The 18,753-nt window shown below is 36.3% G+C and overlaps 1 pseudogene; it reads left to right on the forward strand.

Annotated features, from left to right (window-relative positions):
- The first annotated feature begins 603 nt into the window (after window positions 1-603).
- LOC115505853 lies at window positions 604-1,111 on the forward strand (annotated as a pseudogene).
- The last annotated feature ends 17,642 nt before the right edge of the window (window positions 1,112-18,753 follow it).

Raw genomic sequence — 18,753 nt, forward strand, 5'->3', positions numbered from 1 at the left:
TCAGATAACCATCTCTTTCCATACATATGTCATCACTTTATGTTATATTTATCTAAACATTTGTGATTGCAGTAACAAGTATAAACCTATGAGAATAAGTCTTCAACTGGTAGGAGTAAACCATTCCTTGGCAAAACAGAACACACCCCATGAGCAGTAAACCTTCAGCATGCCAAGGGCATTAGACAGCACGTTATATGGAAAAATTAATTCATCTGTTAAACTAATTAAGAGGTTAATTAGGAGACCTTCTACCAAAGATAATTGATTAATCAATGGAGGGTTATATAAATATATACATTAATATCGACAAAAATTTGATAAAAAGAACTGATAGAAAAGGAAGATATCACATTTTAAAATTTTGTCAAGGATTTTTAATTTAGAAATTAAGATTGAGACTCATTTTGTTCAATATCTTTTTTTGAAGAGCAGAAAAATATATAGAATCTGCTGTTGTTTATAGATCATACAATTATATGGAAGAAAAAAAAATAGCTGCTATCTTGCTTCCCCGCATGTGTGCACCTACTAATCTCAACTGGTCCACCGAGACCCCCTGAGCACCAACCCTAGTCCCCCAAGCAGTCCCATTTCCTCTCCAACAAGATGAAAGAAACTATCATGAGCCGGAAGAAACTCGTGGAACTGCAAGCACAAGTGCGCATTGGTGGGAAAGAGCTGCTGGCGCAAAGAAGGTGGCTCTTAGAACAGCTACAGCAGATGATTAAAAAAAAAAGAAAGAAAGAAACTTCAGTTCTCTTTAAAGAAGTTGGGGGTAAACGATATCTCTGGTATTGAAGAAGTGAATATGTTCACAAACCAAGGAGCAGGGGTCCACTTTAAGAACCCTAAAGTTCAGGCATCCCTGGCAGCGAAAACTTTCAACATTACAGGTCACGCTGAGACAAAGCAGCTGACAGAAATGCTACCCAGTTTCTTGAACCAACTTGGTGCAGACGGTCTGACTAGTTTAAGACTGGCTGAAGCTCTGCCCACCCAGTGTGTGGATGGAAAGGTACCGCTTGCTCCCGGAGAGGAGGGCGATGATGACGTTCCAGATCTTGTGGAAAACTTGGATGAAGCTTCAAAGAATGAAGCAAATGAATAGAGGCACCTTCTGAAGAAGATAAAACTTGAAGGAGTTACTGTGATTGCTCTTTCTTTCCAAGAAAGGTACAAAATAAAACACCTATCTGTGGTTGGTTTAGCTCTTGAGATTAATCAGAGCAATGTTTACTTGTTTTACATAGAGATCAATTTCTCTGGACCGAATAGAATTCATATACCAAGTTTACCCAATAAGTTTCTTACATAATAAGAAACGACTTTCTAGACAAGTCTAGCTCAGCATCTCACCTGCAGAGGAAAACCATGGAATATTGGCTGTCAAGATTAGCTAGTCTATAGTCATACAGCCCTGCACTTGCCAGATCTCATCTAATATCAAAGGATTAGCTAATATTTTGCTATATTCAAGCTAATTCTTAGAATACTGAAGGACAAATGGAGAGCAAAAGTACCAATTAATTAGGGGTGCCTGGGTAGCTCAATCAGTTAAGTGTCCTACTGTCTATCAGCTCAGGTCATGCTCTCACAGTTCATGGGATCGAGCCCTGTGTCAGGATCTGTGCTGACAACACAGAGTCTACTTGGGATTCTCTCTCCCTCCTCCTCTTGCTCTCTTTCCCTCTCTCTGTCTCTCTGTCAAAATAAACAAATAAACTTAAATTTTTTTAAGTACTAATTAATTAATTAACATTACAAATGTCTCCCAAGTTTAAATAAATACATATGTAGATATTTTCCCTCATTATTTACTTGGGGGAGGGATAAGAGAAATCAACTATAACTTTAAAATGTCTAATTTAGGGGTGCCTGGGTGGCTCAGTCAGTTGAGCGTCCGACTTCAGCTTAGGTCATGATCTCACGGATTGTGAGTTTGAGCCCCGCGTGGGGCTCTGTGCTGACAGCTCAGAGCCTGGAGCCTGCTTCATATTCTAGGTCTCCCTCTCTCTCTCTGCCCTGTCCCACTCATGCTGTCTCTCTCTGTCTCTCAAAAATAAATAAACATTCAAAAAAATGTTTAATGTCTAATTTACTACTGACAAATTTAAAGTCCTTATTCTGGTCCTAATGTGATAGTCTCTGAAATAAATAAAATATAGGCTAAATTTGTGATTAATATTCATTTCAATTTTGACAGTTTAACTCAATTCAACCTGGGTGGGACCGGCAAAAGAAAGTCAAAGTTTATCACCAGTCTGTAAATTTTGGATAGCTTTCACTTCTTTATTCATATGTTTACCCCTATAATCTCTTTATGCAAAAATCCAAGAAAGGATGCTATAAGCTGAAGCAAGGACAGTGCACCTATGTCAGTTGCATGTTATTAAAATGAGAAGAGTAACAAAAAATCCTGGTCAGAACTATCATTGGTGCTCAAAGGCTGTGACCAGTCTACCCATACCTCACCCCAGATTGTCACATATGACAATGAAAGATGTGTTTAATATATCCAGTCGACTATTAGGGCTGTGGCCACATGTCTCAGAAAGAATTCTTACTTTCCCAAAGGATTAATGGCTTTTATCATGAAATGAAACTCACTTAAAAAGCTGAACTACATCGGGGCGCCTGGGTGGCGCAGTCGGTTAAGCGTCCGACTTCAGCCAGGTCACGATCTCGCGGTCCGTGAGTTCGAGCCCCGTGTCAGGCTCTGGGCTGATGGCTCAGAGCCTGGAGCCTGTTTCCGATTCTGTGTCTCCCTCTCTCTCTGCCCCTCCCCCGTTCATGCTCTGTCTCTCTCTGTCCCAAAAATAAATAAACGTTGAAAAAAAAAAATTAAAAAAAAAAAAAAAAAGCTGAACTACATCTTAAGATCAAGAACAAAGGCAGCTAATTCTAAGACAAAGAGACCTTTATAAACCTGCCTACTCTAGGTTAGAATTAAGCTCACCATGAATTCTCAGACTGATACACCTCTCCTGATTATCAAAAGGGTTATGACTCCTGGATTCACATCTGCTGCCTAACTCTCAACCTCTCAGCCTTCCCCTTGACTGTGCCTGTTATGTATTAATGTCTGTTACACAATTGGGTCCACCTCACTGTCTTCATGTTTTTTTTTTTTTTTTTTCATGTGAAGTAGCTATAACTATAGTAGCTATAACTATGAAAAAGAAGCTTTAAATTGTAAGACACCAAAAATTTAAAGTTATAGTTGCTTAAGCAACTGAGCCACACAGGTACCCCTTGAATAAGGTTTGTTAGTCAAAGGTATTTAAATCAGGATTTTCACAATTTACATTCAAACTGATCTACAAAATATTTTTAATTTGGGGATTTTTTTAATTTATATAAATCAGCACAGAGAAAATACTACAAATCAGCACAGAGAAAACACTACTATTTTAAAAGTGAATCAGGGGCGCCTGGGTGGCGCAGTCGGTTAAGCGTCCGACTTCAGCCAGGTCACGATCTCGCGGTCTGTGAGTTCGAGCCCCGCATCAGGCTCTGGGCTGATGGCTCAGAGCCTGGAGCCTGTTTCCGATTCTGTGTCTCCCTCTCTCTCTGCCCCTCACCCGTTCATGCTCTGTCTCTTTCTGTCCCAAAAATAAATAAAAAACGTTGAAAAAAAAAATTTTAAAAGTGAATCAATTCACCAGGTCTCTTAGAGTAAAACAGAAAACAAAAAAACAAAAAACAAAAAACAAAACAAAAAAAACAACTCATTAAAAGTCTACATGCCAATAGGGTAATTTTATATATAGTTATTATGAGGAAAGGAAATAAGAGTAATTTATATTAGGCCAAAGTTTAGAGTATTAAATAATCTGAACAAGTTAAGCCTTCCAAACTTCAGAGAAATCCCAACTCACTAATAGTTCTTATGCATTTTCTCTATATTATTAATTTAATTTACCCTGGCATCATTTAAAGAGTAATCCTGGAGTCATGGCGTTCTGATTTTGGAAGCTGCATTGAGGTGTTTCTTGTTCTGACACACTTAAGCAGACAGTAACTTTGGCAGAAATATTATGTTGTTAAATGGATATAATATGACTTGAAGCACCAAGGTGCTCATTGTTATTTTCAGTGTCTACCCATTCTTTTCAAATGGGAATTGTTATCAGTCTTCTGCAAAGAGATTCTTATTAAAGAGAAATTTTGTTTACTATTGGCTGTCAGCTCTACTCAGAAGGAAAGAGTCATATCTTTGAATGTTAAATTCATAATTATAAATATCTCCCTAAATCACTGACATCTTTTCCTAATTATTGGGGCAAAGTTTCAATTTATAAAAAAACAAGTCCAAAATACTTATTTTGGGTCCATGGCTATAAGAGAGCACGTATCAGGTTAACAGTATGAATGTATGATGATGTATTTAGCAGAGACACACAAAAAAAGAAGAAATTGATAATTGGCATGGAAAATGCAAAATGTGCCAAATGATCCTCCTAAATATTGAGAGAAAGAGGGTTAAACATAAAGCTGTACTTTGCACTAATGAAAATGTCCAGTATATTCCTTTCCCAAAGCAAAATAGCATGTAAATGACTCTGCTCAATGTTGTTTTTGTTAATGTGACATCCAAGGAAGCACTCCTCCTGGAGCCATAAACCGTGTTCAAGGACAAAGATCAAAACTGCTATCCATTGCCTCTCGCTGGTGACTGGAAATAAAACCCTCGGTCAGAATGGTTATCATTACCATAAGTGGCCACCTAGCCATTTAGAATTAGGACCATAGCCCATCTTCATTGTTCCCTCTCCTGAGAATTAGCAACAATGTGTATATATTTGCTGAAAATTTTCAGCATCGCATTTCAGGGCTCACAAAAGAAAAAGACTCCTTTACCCTGGAAATTCCTGAATATCTATTTTCTATTTTTTTCTTCAGAAATCAACTCAAATATCATACTTTCATAAAAGTTTGTTTAGTAGTGAGAGAAGAACATAATCTATGTAGAGGTGGAGCAAATTATGATAATAATAGGATATAAAGAACAGTTAAGCACAGGGTGGAGGAAAGGGAGATGGGATATAGATATCTTTATCCTAATGTCTTTAGTTCAAGAGACTGAAATCATTTGGTCTGAAGATATGGGTCAGAAAAGATAGATTGTGGTCCTGGGACTATTCAGTAGGGACTAATGGCAAACTGTCCTGGATTTGTGTGCTTCTCAACATGGCCAGATGTAGCACACTTTGCCCGGTAGGGGGCAGTAAGTAATCTGACCAACCTGGCAGGCTTAGGGCTTTGATATTCTCAAAAAAGCCTTCAGTGGAGTTTTGTCTCTTAGCTTCCTTGTCTTATATCTCAACCTAGGCTCTAAGTGTTTCTTAGTGTACATTCATTATTTTTTCCTATGTCTATCAGCTGTCTGACTATTCAAGATTTAAGCTAAAATATATATGTATTCCTTAGTTTCTGCCAAGTGTAATGCCCCCGATTTCAAATCCGAGAGACCACCAAGGAGCCGATACCGATGCAAACGCACAAGGGTTTATTTGCAAGCTCGAGGGCCCAAGTATACCCGACACAGCGGAGCAGGGACTTGGACCCCTAGGTTAAGAGGCGTAGCAGTTTTATAGGGGCCAGTGGCCAATGAGAGTGTAACACACACAGAAAGTTGCATAGTCATGTCGGTCCACACGCAGGTGGCCAATTGAATTACAGTTTACCCTATAGTAACTGTTTGAACTAGCCTATCACTGTGGTCAGAATTGGCGCGCAAGTTTGGCAGGCAAAAGGCAGGGTTTACATTCTTTGGCAGTTAGGGGTTCCGCATTCCTATATGAGCCTGTTTCCAGTAAGGGTGTGCTCAGCGGCTTGACTAGGGTGGGGGAGTGTCTTAAGCAATAAGTAGGTCATGTGGGGGTTATACATGAGATGGTGGGTGTAGCACAAAATGGAGTTAGTCTTGCTCTGCTTGTCCAGGGGTAGGGGATTTTTGTTAAATTCCTTGGGACCCACACCAAGAACTTTGGATATGACAGCATTGATTGATTTTATTTTCATAACAAGTCTCTGATGAAAGATTATTGCCCCTATTTTGGATGTAAAGGCACTAAGACTTTACACAGTTAAATAATGTGCCTAAATTAGTAAGAAATGAGCCAAGGGTCATAATCGAGCCTATTTTACAATAAAGCCTGTCCAACCATTATGCGTACAGCCCCCAACTGCTTCATATGTCCAAGAGAAGATATAACTCAGATGTTTCATAGCTTTGCTCAAAAGGGAAGAATGTGCTAATCTTCCATGATCAGAAAAACAAAGCACCTAGAGGGGTGTGTGTGTGTGTTTGCATTAAAATTGGAGATCCAGCATCTCCACCTAAATTGCTATTATTAAGAGTAATAGAACATAATAAAACTTTCATCCCCATTGCAATATTTGTAACATTAATTTCAATCCATAATTTCAACTTTCAAAGTTTTGCTAAAATGTGCTATGCTTTATATATTAAAATATATTTCATGTCATACATGATATGGTTTGTATAGTTGTTGGCTTTTTTAAAAAGGCAACCTAAAAAAGGGCCATGTACAAAAGCAACAGGACAACAGAGTGACAAGAAATTGATATGTACTGTGTTTCTAATTTGGATGAGATGACTATGACGAGAATTTCTCTTGACAAGGAAATAACTCCACTTAAGCAAATGTTTACATTCTTTTACACAATTGATCAGATCAATGTTAATATATAAACCAAACAAGTTTTATGGGTCAAGGAAATTTTTGAAAACTATTCCAATTATGCTTTAAAACTGTGAACATTCAAATGTTAGGAAATATCATTCATGAAAATCTATTAATAAGAGTAAGAATATAACAGCAATTTTTAGCATTAATAACATTCTTATTATGAGGCAATAACAGCATAGTTAGAGTAGGTAACATTTAGTGGGTAAGCTTTTCTTTAGTGGACACATTTGTTGCTTGGTTTTCTCCTTTTTCCCACCTGAACTATTCTATCCTTCGAAATCTCCTCAGACACCAGGTGTGCTTCAACTCAAATTCTTCTATTGAAAACATATATCCAAAGAATCAGAGATGTAGACTGAGCAGTATAAAAGTTAATCATCCAAAAATTATCCTCAGAGAAGATCTTTATTTTATTATTATTACAAGTACAGTGGAAATGCAGGTAACTAATATTAGCATTATTACCGTATTTCCCATCATTTAATGTTTGTTATGTGCCTACTAAACATTGACTATTACAGCAACTCAAAGAGGCAGGTACTGTTATCATCTCATTTTACAAATGAAGAAGCTAAAGATTTCAAGGGACTTATCCAAGATCACACAGTTAAAAAAGTGAAGAAATTTATATAGTTCTTAAATTATTTCTCTCTGCATATATGTGTGTGTTTGGCGGAGGGGGTGAAAATGTGTGTATTTCTTACAGAAGTTACCTTAGAACTGTTTTGTATACATTTAAGGCTAGCTTAATTCAAATACATAGAAACTTTCCCTGAACTTATAGTTGCATTACTTTTTTCCTACTCTAATTTTGTAGTACATTTTTTAATATAACCTTTGGGTTTTACCATCCTGTTTACATTAAAACAATTTTGTTTTAAGTGCATGAATGTGTTTTTCCAAATATTACAATAATAAATACATATTAGGGCAGTATACCAGCATTTAGAAAGTATATGGTGACCAAGAAAATAAATCAAGGCATCAAATACAGAACTTAAGAGATTTTTGAGTTTAAGATCATTAGTTTGTTTTGTATAGATTGGAGGTGAATACAAAACCATTACAGATTCCTCATCACAATTCTATGTGAGATGAGTAGGTGAGACACTCCATATCTTTAAAAATAATACTGTGTCAAAATCTTAAAACTTTGCTATCACAACTGACACTAATTGGCATCCTTGTTAGCGCTCTGAAAAGAGAGGTCAAAACTGGAGGTTCATAGGAGCTGAATTGCCCCTTCTTATAAGTGGTTCCTCTGGGTTGAAGAGCAGAGATGTGGAAACCTTAGAAAAAGTCTGACATGTAGCTTTGTTTAAGAAAAACAAAAGACATTAATGTTGATCTGTGTGTATTGATTGTTTCACATCTTGGCCAAGCATTCTATAGGAAACTTATGAACAAATGTCTAAAATGATTAAAAAGATTATAAAATGGTAATTCAATTCCACTGTTTCCTACTCAAATATTTTGAGGCTATAGGAGTATGTATAGAATTTCAGAGAGGTGTGGAGGGATAGTACATATACCTTTTGTTATGTATAACACCCCAGTAGGGTGGGAGGCAGCATTACATTAATATTTCTGCAACAATATATAGGAATATATGCAGCAACTGAAATAGAGAAAGGCTATAAATATGCTCGTGCCACTTCAGATTGAAATTTGCCACCAAAAAAATGAGTTCACTTGAGGTTTTTGCTTTAAAATTATCTCTTATAAAAAACTGTGGAACCTTTGAAGTGCCAACGCGGTATTGTGAATTTGTACAAGAATTGGGATTATTTGTCTTCAAGAAGAAAATACTGAAAATTAACTTAAATAAGGGCTTTATTTTTCCATTTATATTTTCAACAAATATTTGTCAAGCACCTACTACATGCCAGTTATTATGACGATGACACAGTGACAAACAAGACAGTATTTTGTGACCAGTCTTCTTCATTTCCAGTGAGATCAGAAAAGAAAGCAAACATTTTATCTACATCTCATAGAAATTAAATAAAATAAGGAAAAAAACTTCTCATTTCTAGGGTTAATACAGGAAAAAGTTATCTAAGAAGCTTATGGAATCCACTGTTCTCTGGAAATCTTGAAAGGTGAATCATCTCTGTCTTAGATGATTTGGAGACAAAAGAAATCAACAGCGTAGCTTCCTGAAGCCTCTTACTAACCCACACTCTATAATCCAATATTAATTTTCCATGCTATGATCTGATTAATTCTTACAGTTTAGTGATTTTTCATGATACAAGAATCTATATGATTATACGTTTGTAGAAAAAAGTTATTTTGGACATTGCGCATGCGCACACACACGCACGCACATATACACAAATTTAAATAGGCACAAGTCGAGATTTGATGCATGTAAGTCAACACAAATCCAATTAAATGTTGCTTATCTAAACTGACTAAAAATAAACATAAAATATATACTAGTCCATGAAGAAGCCAACATATTAATTCTGATTTTTCTCATTTTCAACTAAGAATTTTATGAACAATGGATATTAAAGCACTATAATTGTCATTTGAAACATAATACCAAAGACTTTGTTGTTAGTGTTTTATACCCACAGTCACTCAGGAAGCCAAAAATATAAGCATCTATAAATGTTCCTTCTGTGGAAAAGACATTTTCTATTTTGCATCCTTCTCCTAGAAACACCATTGTCCTCTCACTAAGATTTTCAGAGAATCAATATATACCACTTATTAAGTATTAATATATATAATAGTGATTCTAAATTTTCCTAATTTTTTTCTCCTTTTACATCTGTAATGATCCTTTTGTGTAGCCATGCACATACAAATGATTAAACCAAACAGGCCATTGAGTAGCTATTGTTCACACATACACACTTTTGCAAACATACTTACATATACCTATATTTGGTGGACAAATAAAAATTGGATTTTATTTGTTGAGATTTAATAACCAAAGTTGTAATTCTACCAATTATGCAGCCTCTTGTGAGGGCAGGCTGGGATACTATGACTCATCTTTCCAAATGATATCCCTAAAGATTCTAGAATAGAGTCATTCTTGTAGAAAAATAATGATTGCTACTCCTAGCACAAAACTGAACATTTTTGGAATGAGTCTTGTTCAAGACCATTTCATTAAAAAAAAGATTTTCCCTTATAAATGGAAATTAAAACATTTCTTAGAACATATTGTACCAGCATGGGAGAAATTCAAGATTGTTTACATTTCCACTGAGGCATACATTCTGGACCACCTGGGAAAATTAAACAGCTCTAAAATTCCATTAAGCTATCAATCTAACCCTTTTCACAGGTAGGCGAGAGATAGAACCAGGAGGACAAAAAGTTTGATGTGTTCTTTTCTATCAGTCACAAAAGATAAGAAAGGTGAGGAAAGCAGTGCTCATCCATTAAACAAACCTAGTGAAACTTGACATGATTAAATCAAGTGATTGATGTGTTAAGTGGAGCTTCAGAACAGCTAGACATTGGTCTTGTTTCTCAGAATGAGCCACCAAATGGGTGCCCTCCTTCCCTATTGTTTTGCTTTGAATTGCATATAATCTTGGCCTTTGTTGGACACATACTGAGTGTTGTCCTGCTGATCAGTATTGAAACTAAACATGGGAGATAAAACTCAATCCTAGATTCTTTATGGATGCTGATTTTTAAAAAAATCCAAGAGTATATAAACAATGAAAGAGGACCTTCCCAAACAAATATCAAAGATTGCAAGCCCACACTAATTAATCCTGAATCCTCTAGAAGTGTTTCCTCCAACTGGCTTGTATGGGTGAGTTCAGGGTTGAAAGGAGTAATATTTAAAGACTGTAATTTTTTATTGGTAAAAGGTGCTTCTTGTGAGACTATCAAAAAACATCTGTTATTAAGACTGGCTTGGGGGGATGCCTTACTAGCTCAGTTGGTACAGTGTATGACTCTTAATCTCAGGGTTGTGAGTTTAACCCTCATGTTGGGCATAGAGCTTACTTAAAAAATAAATAATATATATTTTAAAATATATTAAAAAACTAAAAGATTGGATTGAGGTGCTGGGCTGCCTGTCTCTCTGGTTCCTTTTCTACACGAAAATAAAAATAGTCAGGGGACTTCTGCCTGATTACACTTTCTCTTGTTTCCAATTACCCCAGTAGCTGTTAATTCAAAAGTCCACAATGACAAAAAACGAGAGATGAATCTTAGATTATAAAATACACTTATCTTCTCTTAAAGATAGTCTTATATTTAAAAAAATGGGGCATTAATAATATCTACATCATAGGGTTGTTGTGGCAAATATATAAACTAATGCAATGTAGAAAATTTAGTGCAGAGCTCAGGGAAATCTCAGTACATTTAACTAGAATTATTATTTTAAGAATTGTGTAGTATGCTGCTTTGCACATATGTAATGCATTCCTTTTTTATTTTAAGTGCCACTTTCCTAACTGATGCTTGTGCATTAAGAGTACGATCCTGCCTTAGAAAAACCCTAGACTGAATGTAGGTAAATTTCTATTGTGGTACCTGTACTGCCAAGGACTGACTTTTTATATGACCTGGTACAAGTCGCTTCATCACTACAGAATACAGTTCCCTGGTATGTGATGTGTAGAACTGGACTCAACACCTCTAAATTGCCTTCTTGATCTCCAGGTTCATTTACTTGCTATGATTAATATACACTATGTTGTTTGTGCCGTCATAACCGAAACTGAGTAAATGTATTCATCCCTCTGCTTTCTAAATAAGATGATTTGAACAAATAGAGTTTTCATGTTTCCCACATCTATCTACAATTTTTAAAAATGCTTAGCTATTGGGGTGCCTGGGTGGCTCAGTTGTTAAGCATCTGACTTCGGCTCAAGTCATATATCAGAGTTCATGAGTTTGAGTCCCACATCGGGTAAGCATGAACCCTGCTTGGGGTGAATTCGAGTCCCACTTCGAGTAAACATGAACCCCGCTTTGAGTGAGCCCCACTTCTCTCTCTCCCTTTCTCTCTCTCTCTCCCTCTCTCTGCTCTTCTGGGGATTCTCTCTTTCTCTGCCCCTTGCTCACCTTCCCTCTCTCAAAAAAAAAAAAAAAAAAAAAAAAAGCCTAGCTATCATATCTTTACACAATGTCAAAGTTGCTAACAATAGCACCCTCTGATACGATTAAATGTGTACCTTTGGTACTATAGAAACTGAATACCACCTCACTTTGAATATATGAACTGCATAGATGGTCAGTTCTGTTTTTTTATTGTTCAAGCTCTTCCCTTAAACGAATACATTGTTATATTACCTATCTAACCAAAATAGATTGAGAATATCTGTAATATTTGACTCAAATAAACTTTAAAAGATCTGAATCTGAATATATACTGTTGGATGCCTAAAATCCATCCTTCTTTTCTTTTTTTTTTTTTTTTAAATTTTTTTTCAACGTTTATTTATTTTTGCGACAGAGAGAGACAGAGCATGAACGGGGGAGGGGCAGAGAGAGAGGGAGACACAGAATCCGAAACAGGCTCCAGGCTCTGAGCCATCAGCCCAGAGCCTGATGCGGGGCTCGAACTCCCGGACCGCGAGATCGTGACCTGGCTGAAGTCGGACGCTTAACGACTGCGCCACCCAGGCGCCCCCATCCTTCTTTTCTTCTTTGCTAAAAGAATCCTGATTTCATTCAGGTATTACTGACCGTGTCTTTCAGAAAAGACTTAAGTTCCCAAGGGCTGTGTCTTGATTAGTCTACACCATTCCCCTTTCAAGTGATTGGTTTAGAGAAAAACGTGCGACCCAATTCTGGGAAATGAGACATAAGAGAAAGTCTGTTGGGTGGCTTGTGGGCAAGGTTTCTTTGTTCTTAAAAAAGAGACTACAGGAGAAATATCCTTTTACCCCTTCTGGCCATTATCATCTCTTTGTGATATCTGCAACTGCAGGAGCTGTTTTGGGCCTAAAAGGTGAGCCAGGCTAAGAAGCTGCAGAGTGAAAAATGGAAAAATCTGGATTCTTCTTCATTATTTGACTGAGTCACTGAATTTATCACACTGAAATGTAATCAACTCTAGACTTCCTGTTTTGTGATATTGTAAATATCTTTATTGCGTAGGTCATTTTAAGTTGGGCTTTGGGTTACATCTGAAACATAATATATGCTACATAATATATTACTCAGAAAAGCTAGCTGCAATAACAAACATCCAAGATCTCAGTGGCTTAAGACAAAATAGAAATCCATTTCTTGCTCACCTTATAGTCAAATTTCAGTCAGCAGAAGCCGGTGCTCCGTGCAGCCTACCATAGCCCCATGTGGTTCTAACTCTTTTACATGCAGGAACATATTACGGAAAGAAAGAGGTAATGGGAAACAAAGACACATTCCAATACTTGGACCTCTGTCATGTAATCCCACCAATTCAGCTGGGAAATGCAGTCAAGCCATGTGCTCATGAGGAAGAAGAAATGGGTCTGGCATACACGTAGTGTTGTCTCTAATTTTGCTTTAACAGTTCTGATATGGTAACATTTTTTTAAGTCAGTGTTGGCTTAATCATGTGGGGTAGTAAGCAAAAAAATAACCTGCTATACCACCTATTCCACCAAAAAAGATTCTACCCTAAGAGTATCTTGCTTTGAAGGCCCTCCTGTCTGGCTCAGTCAATGGAGCATGCGACTCTTGATCTTGGCGTCATGAGTTCAATCCCGACGTTGGGCAGTAGAGCTTACTTAAAAAAAGAGTATGATGCTTTGAAAGATATATTTGCCACTCATGTATAGTATATAAAAAATCCTTCTTCCTACTCCAATAAAACTAGGGATATTCTCTTTACATGCTGGGGAATGATACAAAATAGGTGGGATTAATATATGGCATCTTCCCAAAGATCAAGTTTATTTTTTAATAGAAAGAAGTCTGTTCAATCAGACTGGGCATTTGATAAAATGAGTAATAAAAACAGGTGGCTTTCAACATTTGGTTTAGAATGCAAAAGTGAATGTTATGTTTATTTGTTAAGTGAGTCCTAGCTATTGGAATTTACTTTCTCTGGGTGGTTTGTCAAAATCTAAAAAGTATCTTTAATATCACTTTTGATTTGTGTCTGCTTTAATGTTTCTTTGCTATCCTATGAAGATTAAAGATTAAAAAGAATTGTTGACTAAGCTCTGGTCTCTTCTGTATATCTTTAGAGATGTGTGTGTGTGTGTGTGTGTGTGTGTGTGTGTGTGTTTGGATGTTCTCAGCAGCCTCATTTTACATACTATATTTTAGAAATAGTTTTTGGTGCAACAGAGCAGTACACAGATCAATCACCAACACTATCCTGTTGTTGTCTGTAACCAGCATCTGATACTTATGGGGAAAACAGGAAGAAAAGATAACACTGAACCACCCATGGGAGATTTTTCATGTCTGGTGGGTGACAGAGAAAGTGAAGCAAAACCAATCCCATTACCACTAGTTATGCTTCAGCCACTCCAATTTCATTCATTTTGCTTTTATTTCTGATGTGCAGAAGCCGTTTGATAAATTCCCTTCTGGGGACAGGCCAGTCTTGGAAGAATGTACATTAAAAAGTTATGAAGAGTACATAATTTATTAAACCCAACTCATTATTGGAAACTGTTAGCATACAATTCATTTAATAGGAATCACTGGTGGAGAAAATGACTGTTGTTTTGATCTGATCACATAAGCTATGGCGTAATTTTCCTTGTCTGTGGTGATTTACTTAATCTTGAACAACATGAATACTCAGTTAAAGACTGCTTGCTGCTGGAAAACAGACACGTATGTTATGTTATTTATTAATAGCAATGGCTTTACATTTTTATTATGATCTGTAACAAATAGACTCTCCAAGTTTTTAGCAAAATGATTGAATAATTGAATAGAATAGCTATATCCCTGAGTGCACAATGGACATGAATAGGAAATGGTTTTACTAACAAACACTAAGGTCTAGGAGCCCATCATTTATTAACAGCCTTCACTCAGGAAAACAACTGATCTATCAAAAAAGATGTCCTGTCTGCCTACTATGCACAGAGTAAGCCTGAACATTGTAAAGTGAAAACATAAAACATCAGAGCTGAAGGAGACAAGACATATACATTAAAACAGCTACTAGTCACCAAACCCTGGATGATACCGACAAATGCTACAAGAGGTTAGGGGAAGGTGAGAGAGCTCAGTAATGCAGAATGGCTAGGGGTAATCTTTATAGCCTCAGGTCTGGCCCTAGGGAGATTTCCTTCATGTAATTTTGACATTATTTTACAAGCCAATGTCATAGAACTATGGCGGGATAATTTCAAGTGATATATTAAAGTATATTTAGTCATTTCCCTATTAATGAGCATTACTTTATTTCCAGTTTTTTCCACTACAGAGATACCGTAATAATCAATCTTGAAGTATTTTTGTTCTTTTTTTCTGTAGGATACATTTCCAGAAGTGGAATTGCTGGGTCAAAAGGTATGTGTATTTTTTTTTATTCTTGATATGTTGTCAAGAAGGCATTCAAGCTCACCTTTCCCACAGCAAGATCAGTCAGAAAGTACCATTTTGTCCATCACTGCCAGAGGTGGTTCTGTTGATCTGTTTCAGTTTTGCCTGCATGATGAGTGGGAAGTAATCTCTCATTGTGACTTTCAGTCTTATTCCTCAAAGCTCTCAGTGGGTTTGGTATCCTTTTATATATGATTAATGGTCATTTGGATTTTTATCCTTCTACAAAATTCTAATTCCTGTCCTTTGTTTATTTCCCTATTTCATTGCCTTTCTCCTAATAAATGAAAAAATCTAAACTTTTACTTGCAGACTTTTAATGTTTAGTCTTGAATAGTGTTGCTGATATTGTAGCTGTCCACAATGCCCAATGCTAAGAGACACTGTGGAAACTAGAACATGCTCACATATGGTAATATAGGGCTAAGATACACATGGAAACATCTATACTACCAAAGCAGTCTGTAATAAACATTTCAAAATAAAATGTCTCACAAAATTGGAGACTCCAATCACATTACTGAAACTAAGAAGGAAAATGTATTTCTGGCTAATACAGTCAAGGGAAATTTATCATCAAGAGAATATAAACTGTCTTTAGTTGATTGGTATGATTTTGATGAGTATTATGTCAGAAGAGAGCAACCCATGTGGAGAAATAACAGAGATCTTAAAAACCAAATAATTAGTTTAAATGCCAGAAGAATTGACCTACGTACTATGACCTTCTTAAATTTAGTAAAATTTCTTATTGTAACAATATGATATATAATTTCCAAATCCTGAAAAAAATAATTTAGAAGAATACAAATACCTTCCTTAGTAGTTTTTAAAAATGATGTTATGCTTCTTAAGAAGTGCAGAGAGGGGCGCCTGGGTGGCTCAGTCGGTTGAGTGTCCAACTTTGGCTCAGGTCATGATCTCGCGGTCTGGAATTTGAGCCCCGTGTGGGGCTCTGTGCTGACAGCTTGGAGCCTGGAGTCTGCTTCAGATTCTCTGTCTCCCTCTCTCTCTGCCTCTGCGCCACTCATGTTCTGTCTGTCTGTCTCTCTCTCTCTCTCTCTCCTCCGTCAAAAATAAACATTAAAATTTTTTTAAATAAAAAAAGAAGTGCAGAGAAACATTTGTGTCTGTGTTTAGAATTTAAAATTTTAGCAACCACTAAGCAATTTCTTAGGCGATCATATTTTGAAAATTAGGAAAACCTGGAATTTATAGTAATACTTACCTCCTTCAGTAACACCAAAATTACTAAGCAGTAGCTTGAAATTCTGAAAATTAATACAACTTCCTAAAACATCTAACCTGAAATTAGCTAGAATCTGATTCAACCTGAATTGTGGTGGTATTTGACTTTTTAGCATACCCTTGTCTACTCTGTGTATTATTCAGAAGTTTTTGAAGTACACATATAACCCATGTTTCTGAAGAGCCTTATTAGCTACATGGAACAAAATAAGTAATAGTAATATTAATGTCTCACTTGGGGGAGCTGGGTCAGCTGAATGGGTGTAAATATATAGCTATTTCACAGTCTCCCAAAATAAACATAGAAGTCCCTGAGGGTACCTAAACTATTCTCAAAACTCTTATAGTGTCCGTTTAATGCTCTGCTTTTGTCGAGCATTTATAGCCTCTCCGCCTTGGTGAGATCACTACCCTCTGACACCCCTGCATTTTTCACACATCATTGCTGTCTTGATGACCACAGCAACTGAATACTGAATACTTTGAATATTTGTATCTGAGAAATCTCCAATAGCAAGTCATGCTAGAATCAACTAGTTGGCTCAGATCTTTTCTTTCCTGCATGTTCATTCTCCTCACTCACCCTTCATAGTCCCAAGCTGGCAGGATCAGAAATGAGTCCCTGAGCAAGGAGGGAAGAGGAAGACCACAAAGCTCAGAACATACAAAAGAGGCTAACAATACTACCTTACCCACTGTGGACATGAAGCCTGAAGCGGGCTCAAAAGGTAGAAGGGAGAAGCTATAACTCTCAATGCATTGATAAACATCTTAGATCTGACAATGAGATTTTGTGATTAAAATTTCCAGAGAATTGTTTTAACTATCGTGGAGTGACCAGAACAGTCACAGGACCTGCCCTGGTGGAAAAGAACTACCCCTCCAGAGCAAGTTAGAACGAGCAATGGATAGAGAGAATAAGGTTTTCTCCTGGAAGCCAACTCGTTCTTTCATTTCAAGTGTAGTGGTCATTGAATCTCTACTGTATGCCTAGCACTCTCCTTAGCTAGGAAGATTAATAAAAAATATATTGATAAACTTAACTTTTTAAATTAATTCTGTAAGATGAACACTATCATTACCAATCCTGTTTTCTAGATAAGGGCATTTAGGCACAAAGAGTTAATATAATTTGTCAAAGATGACTCAGCAAGTGAGTGGCAGAGCTGGGATATATTGTTCCCTGTAGGAATAAGTGAAAACAGATACATCACAAACTATGGAGAAATTCTGAGTTTCAAAGAATGCAGTCTTTCCTTCTGTAAAGATTTTGAGTTGCTTTTTTTTTTTGAAGTAAATAAACGACAAAACAACAAAAAAATTTAGACAATTTCCTTTTGTTCACACAGAGGCACTGCACATTTAAGTCAAGAATAAATTACCAATAAAATGGAAAGTTACAAAAAAGAAGAACTGCACACATTTTATTGATTTCTAAATTATGGTTTCTGAATTTTACATATAAGGAAGTGGAAAGCATATTAGATACTACAGAAAATCAAATTAATGATATTGAAAAATATGAGAAATCCTTCTAAAACATAAAAATAATGAATAAAATAATTAAAATGAGAAAAAGTAAGCTATAAGGAAAACAAATCATCAATTTTAATCAAAGCACATGATAATGGATGGAAGAAAATTAATAATCTAAAGAATGAGATACTTTTTCCATTTAATAAAACATTCTGAAATCTGAGAGTAACTGCTATATTTCAGGAAATCAATAAAAAAAACCCAACATCAAAACATAGCTAGTGGAATTGTCACAGTTAAAAGGTAAAGAAAGAATGCTACAGCCATCTGGGGAAAAAAATAATAACGTACAGAGAAATAAGATAAAATTGGCCCAGATTGCTCTACAACACTAAATGCCAGGGGACTGTGAGACAATATTTATCAAACTTTGAAGAAGTTATCCATGAATTCTATTTCCAGGAAGACTGTCAATTCTTGTGTGAAGGCAGCAGAAAAATATTGGATATGCAAATGAGCAGGTAACAGATAATATTTCCCAGATATATTTCCTGACCATATGACTTGAAGACATTCTGAAAGACAAGAATAAAAATCCCAGAATGAAAATGTCATGCCTAAAAAGGGGTGGCTGTGAGCACTGACAATCAGTAAACCATATTAAGATATTTACTAATGCAATAGAAACTCTCTTATTTGAACTCAACTAATTAACAAGAACCTCCATTCCCATGTAATTCATATTTATTCTCAGTGTCTGTATTTGTCTTCTAAGGCAGCCATAACAAAATACCACCATTTGAATGCCTTAAACAAC

Source organism: Lynx canadensis, chromosome A1 (genome assembly GCF_007474595.2).
Source record: "Lynx canadensis isolate LIC74 chromosome A1, mLynCan4.pri.v2, whole genome shotgun sequence".
Classification (NCBI taxonomy): domain Eukaryota; kingdom Metazoa; phylum Chordata; class Mammalia; order Carnivora; family Felidae; genus Lynx; species Lynx canadensis.